Consider the following 12906-nt stretch of genomic DNA (forward strand, 5'->3'; position numbering starts at 1 on the left):
GCAGATTTTCACTATTTTAAATGCTGCTAAGACACTTAAAAGGACAAGAAGGGGAAAGACATTTGAATCCTGCCTTTGATAAAATCGCCAAGGCCAGGGTTACACAATTCCCTGCTCAGTATTACCCACAAGAAGTGCTTCCTCTCCTCCCTCTGTCTGTCTGTCTGGGTGTTTGTCCTTGACTCCATTTGTACATCTCTTCCTTCCTGCCCTCCTTTCTCTCAAATAGGCTTTTTTCTCACCTTTATCTGTCGTTTCCCTCCTCTCTATGTGAGACCTTAGATAACAGACCTTCATTACAAACTGATAAGAGTCCATCGAGGGAAGCTGAGAGGGCTATACAGTAGATACGTACCCTCACGTACTACCAACAGCCAATTTGATACAGGCCTTGCAGCACACTTACCGTTGAAACCTCAGCCTTGGAATGAGAAACACAGGAAAAGAATGTAGAAGGGGGGGTTACACTAATTGCCACAAGTACGACAAACCGCTACAAAGGATCTCTCAGTCTCTCAAAGTGCATCAAAGAGAAAACCAAAGTGCCACAAACCACCATTAAAATCAAATAGTGTAAAGTAGAAACGAGTAATGGTGAGAAATGCAAGAGAAAGTAGTTCATAGGTCAATTCTGTTGATCAGTTGGAATCGGTTCCTCAGGAAGGAAAAATAAAAAGGGAGATTTTAGCCTGTCGTGACCCCTCAGGGGCACAGCATGCTCCCATCTTATCATCAGGATCTAAATCAGTGATGCTACGTAAAGCGTTATGGTCATGAAATGTGCTCACTAAATTTGTTTTCAATGCTTATACCTTCGTCTAACCACAAGTCCTGGCTGCAACGTCCACGCTTCACTTGTATGACTTCTCTCAACTCCTCCAATTCTCTCTGCTTTCGCTCTGATGATTATTTCTCCATGCCGCTGTCCTGCATGTGTCTGGTCTTGGGTATCGGCCCTGTGCTGAGACTCTCTGGCAGGAGGCAGAGCTGAAGGCTAAATGTTGGATGGTGTTTTGGTTACTGTGGTGAAGCCTGGTGCCATTTAGCACTTAAGCAGCTGTATTTTAAAAAAAAATGCTCTACGTCCACTTTGGGAGTAGAATCATTACATAAAGTGCAGCATGCCATATTTCTTAATTACTGATTTAAAATTTTTGGTTGACCAAGAACTTCCAGTAAGTTATCTAATAAGTGCCATTTGGTGTTTTAATTATGTGCCATCGGTCATTCAGTAAGAGTACATATGGTGTGTATCTCATTCTCTCACTCTCTGTTTCTCTCTCGGTGTCAGATGCCTTCAAACATCGGAGCAGAGGTAGATTGTCTAAAGGGCACGACTCCCAAAACCACAGCGCCATCAGAGGAGAAAACCACAGATGCAGCTGTTCATACGGAACAGAGCAAAGGATATGTTTCTCTCACTCTTTTTCTCTGTCTCTTTCGCTTTTTTTTTGAAGAGGGGCCTCATTAAATGGAAGTAAGACTGCTCGGGTCCAAAACCAAAGAGAGTCATGCCCCTCGAGAGTGCTCTGCTGCTAACCATGGAGCTGGCATGGCGCAATGTGGAAAACAAGTGAATCAAATGCAACCGCCGAGCTGCAGCGAGTGTACAAAGACATAATATTACACAGTATTACGTGGGTTCGGTAACAAGGGATCAGCTGTAGCAACAGCAGCTTCACAAAACAGTGGTGAAACATTGCGTAAAGGAGAGGTGTTTTTAATTATTAATATTGTCATAACCTGTGGAGGCACACGTTCAGGCAGCTGGGATGATTAAGTCAACTTCATCGCATCTTTTGCAGCCACGCCAGTGAAGAAGAAGGTGCATCCAACAGCTCTACGTGCAAACATTTGCCAACGAACAAATACTCTACATTCATTTTCTAACCTGCCCTGAATGGAGGATCAATTTTAGTACCATCTAAAATCACCCACGGTAAAGCAGTGCAGTGAAGCCAACACAGGCTTGAACTCAATGTGATCGGCTCTCACTTCCTTGTTCTATAGGAGTGAACACGTACATCATGTAATTAAAACAAGTAAACAAATATGGGAGCACATACAGAAATGCGAGGAAAGAGGAGTTAAAACATTTCACAAAATGAAACATCATGGCTTTGATGAAGCAAGCATCAGGTAGACAGCGTGTGTTTGCAAATAAAAATATATGGACCAGGAATAGAATTATTTGGAAATTTGCAAACAAATTCTCCCTCACAGTTGTGTTGGTTTTGGTCACAGACTTCAGAATTAGTTTTGGTGGCAAATCAGATCTCTTTGTCTGCAAGTCAAAACTTCTGGTTGCGAGTTGAGTTGGATGTAAGGTGTAGGCCCCCTACACTGATGGGGGAGACACGAGTGGTTTTTGATTTCAGTGTGAGTACAATATTCATGGATTTAAATAAAATGTCTTGACAACTATCAGATGTATTGTCATGAAATTTGGCATAAAAATTAATATTCCTAACAGGATAAAAAGTTGCAACTTTCCATTGAGCCATCATCGGTTCAGTTTCCGATCATTCATTTATCACCAAATTACTGCAAAACAAAAGGACATTCACAACAGCCTCAGCTGTACTTTCTGTTAAGTGATAATTATCAAATGTTCGCATGCTAATATGCAAAACTCAAATGGCCAACATTTTCCCTGCTTAACATCAGCATATTAGCATCATGACTGAATGTTAACTGCTTAACACTGGCTGTAAACTGAAACAAACACCTGGCCTCAGCACACAACCTCCCAGAGTCGCTAGAGTGGCCGTCGACTCTTCATCTTGTTTTTTAGGATCGGACGGTGTTGGCTCAAGCGGGACGGACGTAAAAGTAAGCAAAACCATGACCAGAATATTCCTCGAACCAAAACATGTTAGCTCATGCCAAATAACTTACTTTAACCTTAAATAAATTAAGCCTACTTTAAACATGATGTGATAAATGTGTTGTAATGTTATAGAAAATAAGAAAAAAACTTTCATGTAGGGTTTTTTGTTTTTTTCGTACTGCAAAAGGGATGCATTTTGTAAAATATATAACAAAGTGTCCATTAAAAATGCAATATATTTATATAATGTAAGTAACATGAGTAGAAGCAGGAGTTGCGTTCATGGTATAGCTCAGAATGTTCCCTTTCTGCACAAAGACACGTTTCTTTCATTAATTTATTATTTGTATCATCTGTATCGGAGCCCACGGCAACCTCAATTGTAGCCGTTGCCATGACAAAACGTAAACCTTACATCATTTATTTGAGTAATTTGCATTAACGTGAAGGACAAGGAGACATAACAGAGCGACTCTGGATTGACTTGGACCACAATGTCAACGCAGAGCAGCATTTTGTGGAACGTTATGCTTTGGGTACGGCTTTGTGGTTTTCTCTGGTAGAAGCTCTCTGTAATTTGTGTTTTTTTAAAAAGTAAACAGATATGGTTTTTGATTTTTCTCTTATAATTTCAACATCTCATCAGTTATTGTTTCAGACATTGGTTACACTCTCCAGTGGATGTGCATCGTCATGGACGTTAATCAGGCATGTGTTCAGAACTGAGCGTGAAGCGGTGTGGTGCGCCGAAGCCAGAGAGACGCACCGAGAGTGTGAGCAGGGAAGAGAGAGAGAAAGGAATGTGGTTAAGAGTCTGTTTGGTTTCACTCAATCACCAACGACCTCAAGCAAACGGTACACTGTTGCTACCTGAGTGTGCGAACCCGACCCCCTCAGCCTGTGGTTTGTTGGAGCTTTTTCTATGATAGTTTAATTCAACATAAAACACCTGCCAACAGATGGTGGTTGACTTTATATTTGTTGTGTTACTTAGCTGGTCTTATCTTATCAGGCATCATAACTGTGGAAGCATGGCATTCACAAAACACCAGGCTTTGGATTGATGTCCTTAAGACTAATCCAGGTTGTAGGTTTTGATGTGGAATAATTTCATATTACTAAAGCTGCTTAACTTCTCCAACAATAAACTTTAACTTTGGGGGGGAAAAAAATGTAAAGCAAATCTATAAGCTTCAGCTACATAACATTTCACTAAAAATGTATTAAGTAAGAGGATGAGTGAGGAGGGAATCTCCCTTGTCCAACAGTATCCTGTCTACCGCAATGGCATGTCAATCAAAACAGGCACATTCCCAAAAACAGCTAATTAATTATGGAATCATTTTCAGGAGCATTTAGCAAATGCCACCATAATGACCTGTGGAAAAAAATCAAACATTTTTTTTTTTAGAGAAGTTGACACTTTTTGAATGAGTCTATTGGAGCCCGCCCCTAGTGACCCTCAGAGGTATAACACTTTAAGGCACTTCGGCATTGAATTCACTTTTTTAACCCAAACGCTCCATCCATTTTTATTTTTATAGCAATTTGAGTGAATTACTGACAAAGGGCCACTAAAAGCCAAGAGGTGTGCCTGTAGTATGATGGCCCTGAGATCTATTGAGTGTCAAAATGATGCTTTCCTTTTCATCGGGGTTGAAAGAAGGAGCCAAAAACACAACTCAAGACTCCAAAGAACTCCAAAGAGCAAAAGAACATGCTGGTACTAATCAAGGCAAAAGAAACGGTGGAAAACTAAGGCACAATCTGGCAAAGGAGTAATGGCTGGCTGGAAGTATATATATACACTGCAGAGATGATTAGCGATGATGATTAGATTAGAGTGGGATCAGGTGAGTTGAGAGGAGGAGTAGGTCAGGTGGCAGCAGCATTAATAACATTAGGGTCCTTTGTTCTTAAATTTAAAGCAAAAAACTTGAGTTCAAAAACACTGTTCCTATGAGAAATGCTTTATTGAACATGATTAATCTGTCCAGAAAGAGAACAGAAATTCTCTCTGAATTCCGTTTACTTCCCTCCATAATAAACGACTGTACTCTGAAAGTTTGGACTGATCTTGGCCAGCTTGTGATCTTTTGTCAGTCCAAATGTTTCCACATAATTTCCACCAGATCTCAAGCAGTGAATCCCATTTCCACGTGCTCAGTCTTTTATGTTGTGCCTTCATCTCAAACAATCTGACAGGATAAAGAAAATGTACTCAAGCTGGAAATGTCCCTTTTTCTGTCAGATGTCAAAGTCCTCGCTGTGTGTGGTTGGAATACCTCCGTCAAGCTGAACCACATTCTCCCTCCTCCTCCTCCTCTCTCCTTCACCACGGACTGAGATCAGATTCTCTCAGATAACATCAGAGTGGATGGTTAACGCAGCCTGTTTGGCTTCTCCTGCAAACAGAGGATCAGGTTTACATGCGGACGCACCGTCGCACGTCTCCCTCGACGGGTTTGTTTGGTCAGTGTGGCGCCCGCACTTGAATACCTGGGAATGGATACACATCACACCCAAACACGGGCCGGCACCCCACCCAAGAAATACACACACCGTGGCAACAAAAGACATGAAAAACCCACAATGTTGTCTTGAACGAAAACATTTCCTGGTTGTCATGGTGACTGCCACGGTCATCCAAGGAAAAATTCAAACCACAGATTTCAACCATTTATTCCATAAAGAGGACAACTATTTATCTTGTCCACATTCAGCTGCAAAATGATATGATATCAGATCTGCTCCACACGAGTGCATGACGGAGATGAAACACAGAATCTCGTAGCGGGTGGAAAATCGGAGGAAAATCGACTTTTCATGACTTTTCCACAGATAATTACGGAGCAGAGGATTAATAACTATACACAGGTTACACAAACCGAAAGCTAACCGAGGCCACATCGCACCTCCGCTCCACAACCTCCCACTCGCTTTAATTGAGGCGCTCGCAAATGACAAATTCGAGCATGTGTTTTCTCCGTCAGCGCGATCTCCAGTCAGACTCTGGCGAAGTCACGTCGGGCTTCACCTTCGTTCGACTGTGGATTCACGCAGGCAGCCAACACCAACACTGATGTGTCTGGGAATTGGGAAGTCATTATTATACAGATGTGTCATCATCCCGCTGCCAGACTTCAAACTGCAGCGTTTCTCTCATACACTCAATGTTTAATTATTACTTAAATTATAGGGGGGGATTTTTTTTTTTTTTTTCAGTCATTGTAACTGTACCATGATGCATAAAATAACATATTTGAAGCATTTTGTATTTGACGTGTGCTTTCAATACGAAATCTTGAGTCCGAAGAAAATCAGACACTTATCATCAGCAATGAAGGCAGGAAGAGGAAAATGAACAGCAAGGTGGACCAAGCTGGGTGGAAGATGCATCTTCAGTGGGTATACATCATCATACTACACATTAGGGTATCTTAGCAGTTAGCCAAGTATTCAAACATTGAGTATAAAACTGCATGCATTTCAAAGTTCTCCCTATGCGTGACAAAACAGGCAAGACTCAAAAGTAAGTTTTGTACCTTTGACCTCTTACCTACTAGTAAAAGGTCAGTCGTCGCACCAAAGCAAACAGGGGAGCCGACTTGTATCGCCAATTTGTGCCTTTTACACACAGCTACTGCCGGTGTTAGAAAGTCTGATATGACAATGTCTAAATGAGTCAGATACATTCCTCTTTAGTGGCAGTGAACATAACACAAGCTCAATGATAACGTTGCTGTATTCTTGGATTATTAAGATACGACTGTAACTGTGATATAAGCCGAAGCCGTGTCCTGGCAGGCATTTCAAAGATACACCGGAGAGCCTCTCGTACTTGAGAGGGAGAGCTTATTAGAGCCTATTTTGGGTCTCTGCTGTAATTATATTGTACACGTGATCACAGATCTTTTCTGTTTCTACTTTTTTGAAAATCGCACGTCACGAGTGAAAATTAAGTTCACTTATTTTTTGATCAAATACACTTTAAAGAAATTTTTTAATTTGCATACAATGTAGTGTCAAATTTCACATCATTTCACATGTATTTTACATTGTTTGACAGTGTCGAGCCTTATCAAATTTACAGTCAATGACTCAATTTACAATTGAATTATGTAATTAAAAAAAAAAGTCTTTATTTAAACCACAATTTCACCAATTTTAGACTCTTTAATTGAGACAAATAGATGCACTGGGGATGTTTCTGTCTAGACAGCTTGGCCCCTTTAAAAGAGATGATTTTTGTAAAAGAACGCAATCCAAGTTATTAGAGCAATAAATATTGACAATGCTCCTGAAACTTATCATATGGGCATTAGTATTGAACATTTTCCAAACCGTCCTTATTAAAGATTCTATGCCAGTGTTGAGTCACTTTCTCAACACTCGCAAGGTCATTTTCTTTTTAGAAATACACAAGTTTCGACCACAAATCAGTCGACAGCTCTGTTATAAGGCGCACAGACACACAACTGACGTGACATGTGTTAAGCATTTGGGCTTTACACGCTTAATCATCTCAGCACTGAGTGAAATGTGTTTTTTTCCCACCTCAGATATAAAAGAGGCAGCTTGCATCATTGCACAGAAGTAGTGACACCATGGGGACCGAATTATAAAAAACAAGCGACTGTTCACACCTTCGTACACCATACACAACACACGTGCGTCATCCGTTCATTAATGACATGCAGTAGCAGCGCCGTTTGGAAAGGAGACGCGCTGCAGTGTTCGAGCCCCATGCCATGCAGGTGAAAATTTGCCAGTAAAAGATATGAGTGCTCATTAAGTTTAACAGGGCAACAACCCCCTGCCCAGGGTCCCGCCCCTGCAACAGCGAGGGTGGGATTTTACTGGCTCGTTAACATGACGGACAGCTCAACAGCGTCGGTCTGTTTGTCTGCTGCGATGCAACGGCTTCCATACTTCATAAAGAGCATGACGACAGTTGGTCAGTGGTGCCAGTGGGTTACTGGCTGCCGATATTACAGCATAAAGGTTTGTGCCAGCTGGTTGGCCATAATCTCTGCGGCTATTAGACACGCATAGCTCGCTCTCTCCCCCTCTATCATCTATCACGCTTGTTAACTAGTGACGAAAAGAAAACCAGTCGGCCATCACAGGCAAACGGCTAATGAAGTTACACTGGAAGCATAAAGTCAAGCCAAACTTGACTCTCAGATTTTCCACCACAATAATACATTCTTAACAAAATATTTGTCATGGTAAAACGGCTTCTGTTTCGTTTGTTTGGCTGTGAGTCTCTAAGTTTGTGCTGACACTCTGAAAATTGTTTCTTTTTTTCAGTTCAATGGAATACTCAAATCTGAAACCAGTTCACATGTTAAACAGTCAATTCCTGACAAGGATGTGACTTTCATGAAAAGCAAAGCCAGTGAATTGTCACTGATGGATTGCCCTCCCCTGTAAGTTTCAAGTCAATACCAGGAAAAATGCTGAACCTTTGGTAGATCGTTAGCATATGAAAAGAAAAGTTGGATTTAAGTTGAAGTGAGTAAAATCGAAGAGTAAAGAATGCAATAGTGCAGCAGTACTTCGCAAGAATGTTCTTCCTTCTCAGCACGGTGCAGAGTATTTTGGGATGTCTTTGGTCAATTCTTAAACCTGCAGTGTGTAACTTTTGTGTCTTCTGAAAGTAATATAAAAAAAAAACCTGACCAAACATGCTTACGTCAAACACTCTATAGTGGCTAACTTTGTCGCTACTGTTGCAGCTGTAAAATGGTGGATGAATTCTGGTTTGATCAAATAAATGGATTCACAACCTCCACCAACTGACTTGTTTCACAATTAGGAACTTGATCCATTCGGTCCGATAATATTTGCAAAATCTAGAGGATTTTATCCCCATTCAAGCGAGCATAGGGCTGTAAACTAGGTGGTGTAAACCTCTGGTGTGCATGCTTTACCCATAGAGCATGCCGCATATGCATTCCTTATGTTTGAAATGTTGACAAAATATTGGACATGAAACACTGGACACTTTCCACACTCAATGGTCACCATCTTAGCTACGTAGTGGAAAGGCTGGGACCACCAACCCAAAGTATTTTCAAACTGCAGCAGCCAAAGAAGCTGCAGCTGTTGCAGAACACCACAAAAAAGGGTCAAATAATTCATATATGATCTGTTGGCAGAAGATGCATTGAAATTCAACAGCTATTTCCGGTAAGTGCAGAACAGCAGCGTGCGATTCGAGACAACACTATCCTGTCAAAATTCAAGTACTACATAAGTGAGTGCATTATTCTATAAGAGTACTGCATGCGAGTGTACCAAGGGATGTCCACCATTTGGAACACGGTTATAATATCATAAGTTCATACCGTCAAAGTTTGTCCATTTAGATTTTGATACGTGTTTGCATAAAGGAGATATTTTGTCCAAATGGTGCCATTGGAAAAAAAAAAAAAAGCAAAAAGGCAAGGAATCATCAAAAGTATATAGACCACAAATATCCATAATTAATGTGATGGAAATCTATCCATAAGTTTTCCATGGATAAAAGTGTGGGGACAGACAGACCAACCGACCGGTCCACGGACACAAGGGTTGATGACAAGCACTGGAAACAGTGAAAGGCCATTGTATACGCATCAACTGCCAAGCGTTGTGCCGCGCCACCGTGATTGAGCGGCTTCCTTTGGTGCAGATGAAACTCTGGCTGAATTCCATTTAGCTGCTTTAGTTTCAGGGTACTGGTGCTGCGTGTACTGGCTCACCGTCACGGCTTACTGGAGCCCTCGAACAGAAAAGAGTTCTCATTAATGCTATTAGCAACGCTTGTGCTTTTTGTACTATCACAAGTCAACATGTCTTCTGAGAGAAGGCTGAAAATATCTTCCGTTGACCCCTAAAGTAAAATCCACATTCATGTCCTAGAATGACTTTCCAGGGAAAAACGGGACTAAAGATTACAATGACAATATTAAAACGGAGGGAGACCCTTTTTTTCGGTGGCCTTTTCCTTTTTGTTGCACTCCGGACATTTTGTCAGCTACTGTGGGTTATTTTATTTTGTATGATTGTTAAAATCTCATTCCAAATAGTAGGGATGGGTCACGATTTTGAATATTAAAATAGTTGTTTTAATCTCCAAAACTGATCAGCACGACTTTCATTCTCCCTTATTTCCCGTTTTTACCAGCGCCTAGCTGTAATGCGTTACTCCCGTCAGAAGGTGGCGGTAATGCGCCTAACAGGTGCCTGCCAGCCTCATTAAATAACGAGGAGAAGAACACGCAACATTCAGGGTTCGAATAGTTCAGAGTGAATTTCAGATAGTAGTTTTACTTTAAATGACCTTTGCTTCTGACAAACACTTGACATTTACTGTACACTTCATGTTCAAATCCCCTACTTGCAGCTGCTGGAAATGTCAGTTACACAAGTAGGTTTGACATAATAATAGAGTTAAAATGTATAAACCAATTTTTCCATTACTTTTTTTGATAAGGAATACTATGTCTTTGTCCTTTATGCCTGCATGTGTCTACAGATTTGAGTGTTATATGTACAGACAGTATCCTGCTCTGTATCCAGCCAAACATACAGAAAAAAGCCTGGCTCAGACAGAGCCTGGGGACAGATTTATACAGAGGAGATTTGGATGATTACACACCATGAAAGTTCGCAGTGATTGAGATTGGAAAATCACACCGGCCAATAAATCAGCAACAGTAGCCAGTGTTTAAAATCTGGAAATCGCAGTGCATTGTAATATAAAAGTAATCTTCTAAAACTGGTATAAGCAAGTGGAGATGTCCAGATGTGCCATTTTTTTTCACTGCAGCATTGTGTGGTGTTTCTCCTTCTCCGAAGGGATCTTCCAAACGGAACCACGTCTAAAAGACACGCTTCTTGAAGATGTACTTATCCTTTTTCTTTTCTTTTTTTCTTTTTTTTTCAGCTCTAGTGTTTTCCGGAGGATCCTGTGGATAACTGCCTAAATAAAGGTTACATGGCATCCTGTCCTGATATAGATTTTTATCCATCCATTTTCTGCCGCTTATCCGGGGTCAGGTCACTCTGGCAGCAGGCTGAGCAAGGTAGCCCAGATGTCCCCCTCCTCAGCAACGTTTCCCAGCTCCTTCTTGGGGGACCCCGAGGCGTTCCCAGGCCAGATGAGATATAGGCTATAATCCGTCGAGCATGTCCTGGGTCTACCTCGGGTTCTCCTACCAGTTGGACGTGCCCGGCAAGCACACGGGAAGTATCCTAATCAAAAGCCCAAATTTCAACAAGAAGGAGTGGCGGCTTTACTTTAAGCCCCCGAGGCAGAGCCCGGTCACCCTGCAGAGGAAACTAATTCTAGCCATTTGTATCCGCGATCTAATTCTTTGGCTAACTACCCAAAGCTAATGATTATAGATGAGGGTTGGAACGTAGATCGACTAGTAAATCGAAACCTTTGACTTCCATCTGGGCTCCTTCATTACGTAAATGGTCGATGGCACTGCACCGATCCGTCTGTCAACCTCCCACTCCATCCCATCCTTTTTTAATTTTTTTTATCGATATCAGCTCGTATACTGATATTAATAGTGAACCCTAAAATATTTGCCTGACATAAAGCAGTCTGGGAAGTGTAGAAACTGCCATATGTGTATGAAACTATCTGCAGGCGACGTTATTTTTCTGCGGGTCACGAAAGAATTGCCTATGGTGCAGTGAAATGCACAAAAAGGAACATTGTACAAAAAAGAGGAAATAAACTCTGCTTATATTGAAATTCTAAGTCCGCATTTCATTTCTTGCAATCTAAAAGAAGAACCAAGGAGGTAGAGAGACACCGTGCTGTCTCAGGCTGCTGAAGAGACATGGATGCTGGCCAGGTGAGTGGAGACTTGGATGGATGGTTGCAGTTCCAGGCATGCAGGCGGCTCCTTTATCTCCGCGTTTTATGGAACTGCACCTGAGTAAGCTCGAGGAAAAATTGCACAATATTCAGTCTACCATAGCTGAACGGGTAGACAATTATCCACTGAGTTGCTTTGGACTGAGGCCTCCTTTAAGTTGTTGTATATATATACACATACATACTGTACATATATATTGAAATGTATTTTTCCGCTGCACAATGCCATTCTAGATGTGCATTGATTGCAAATAAGCTGTTATTTTATCTGCTGTGTACGAGATGAGTTTATCATTAGCTATTTTCCCTCAGCATATGTAAATACTGCCGCATCGAGCCAACATAAACATGGTTCTGTAAGATTTCACGGTGTTTGCCATCTTTATATCAACTTACACCAGTGCTGGGTGGCTGCCTGACAATATTGTGTAGATTCTTCTCTGATTAAATCCTTACATAAACCATTATCTGAACTTTTTCTGCCTTTAATATTCGATCAGATGCTTCTTTCCACGTTTCAGGTCTCACTGATTCCTTCCCGTGTGTCTGTCGGTCTGCATGAGGAGGCCAATTGTCTCTTCTGTGCGTTGGTTTGAGGCCAGCTGGCAGAGTTAAGCAGCGGTGTAGGGCTAACTGATCCCAGATGACCCGACTGACCCACCTGCATGCGGGCTCGTGCAATGGTGTAAGTGTACTGCGGTACACCGCTTATTGTTAACACTCCGCAATGGAATCGGCAAGTTTGGTTGTTTTCATCTCCCCATTAACACTCACACACATTCCCAGAGAAGTAAACTCCAACCTGCACTAAAAAAAAAAAACACCACTAATTTGATGCCAGCTACAGCACAGTGAGCGCTGAGTACAAGACAGGAGCAAACCGGATCCTGTGCGAATCTTGTACCAAAAAATAAGTGTTTAATAGTGCGACATACTCTAATGTATACCACACACCACAATGCGCTTGGCACACAACTCATATCCCCTTGGTATCTTTACAAGGCACCCCGATGGGCACCGTCGGGCCCCGAGGGCAGTTTACGATGCGTGGGGAAAAACGGAGGTTTGGCACTGCAACCGACAGTTACACACCGTTACAACGGGGCAGCGGTGTCAAACACTTGTTTACAGGTTGTTTTTTTTGGTCTGCAAGGCAAAAAACACAAATTTAAAGTTCAAACATGAGCTATAG

Source organism: Embiotoca jacksoni, unplaced genomic scaffold, assembly GCF_022577435.1.
Source record: "Embiotoca jacksoni isolate LCO1_2020_lvr unplaced genomic scaffold, fEmbJac1.0.p SCAF_20, whole genome shotgun sequence".
Classification (NCBI taxonomy): domain Eukaryota; kingdom Metazoa; phylum Chordata; class Actinopteri; family Embiotocidae; genus Embiotoca; species Embiotoca jacksoni.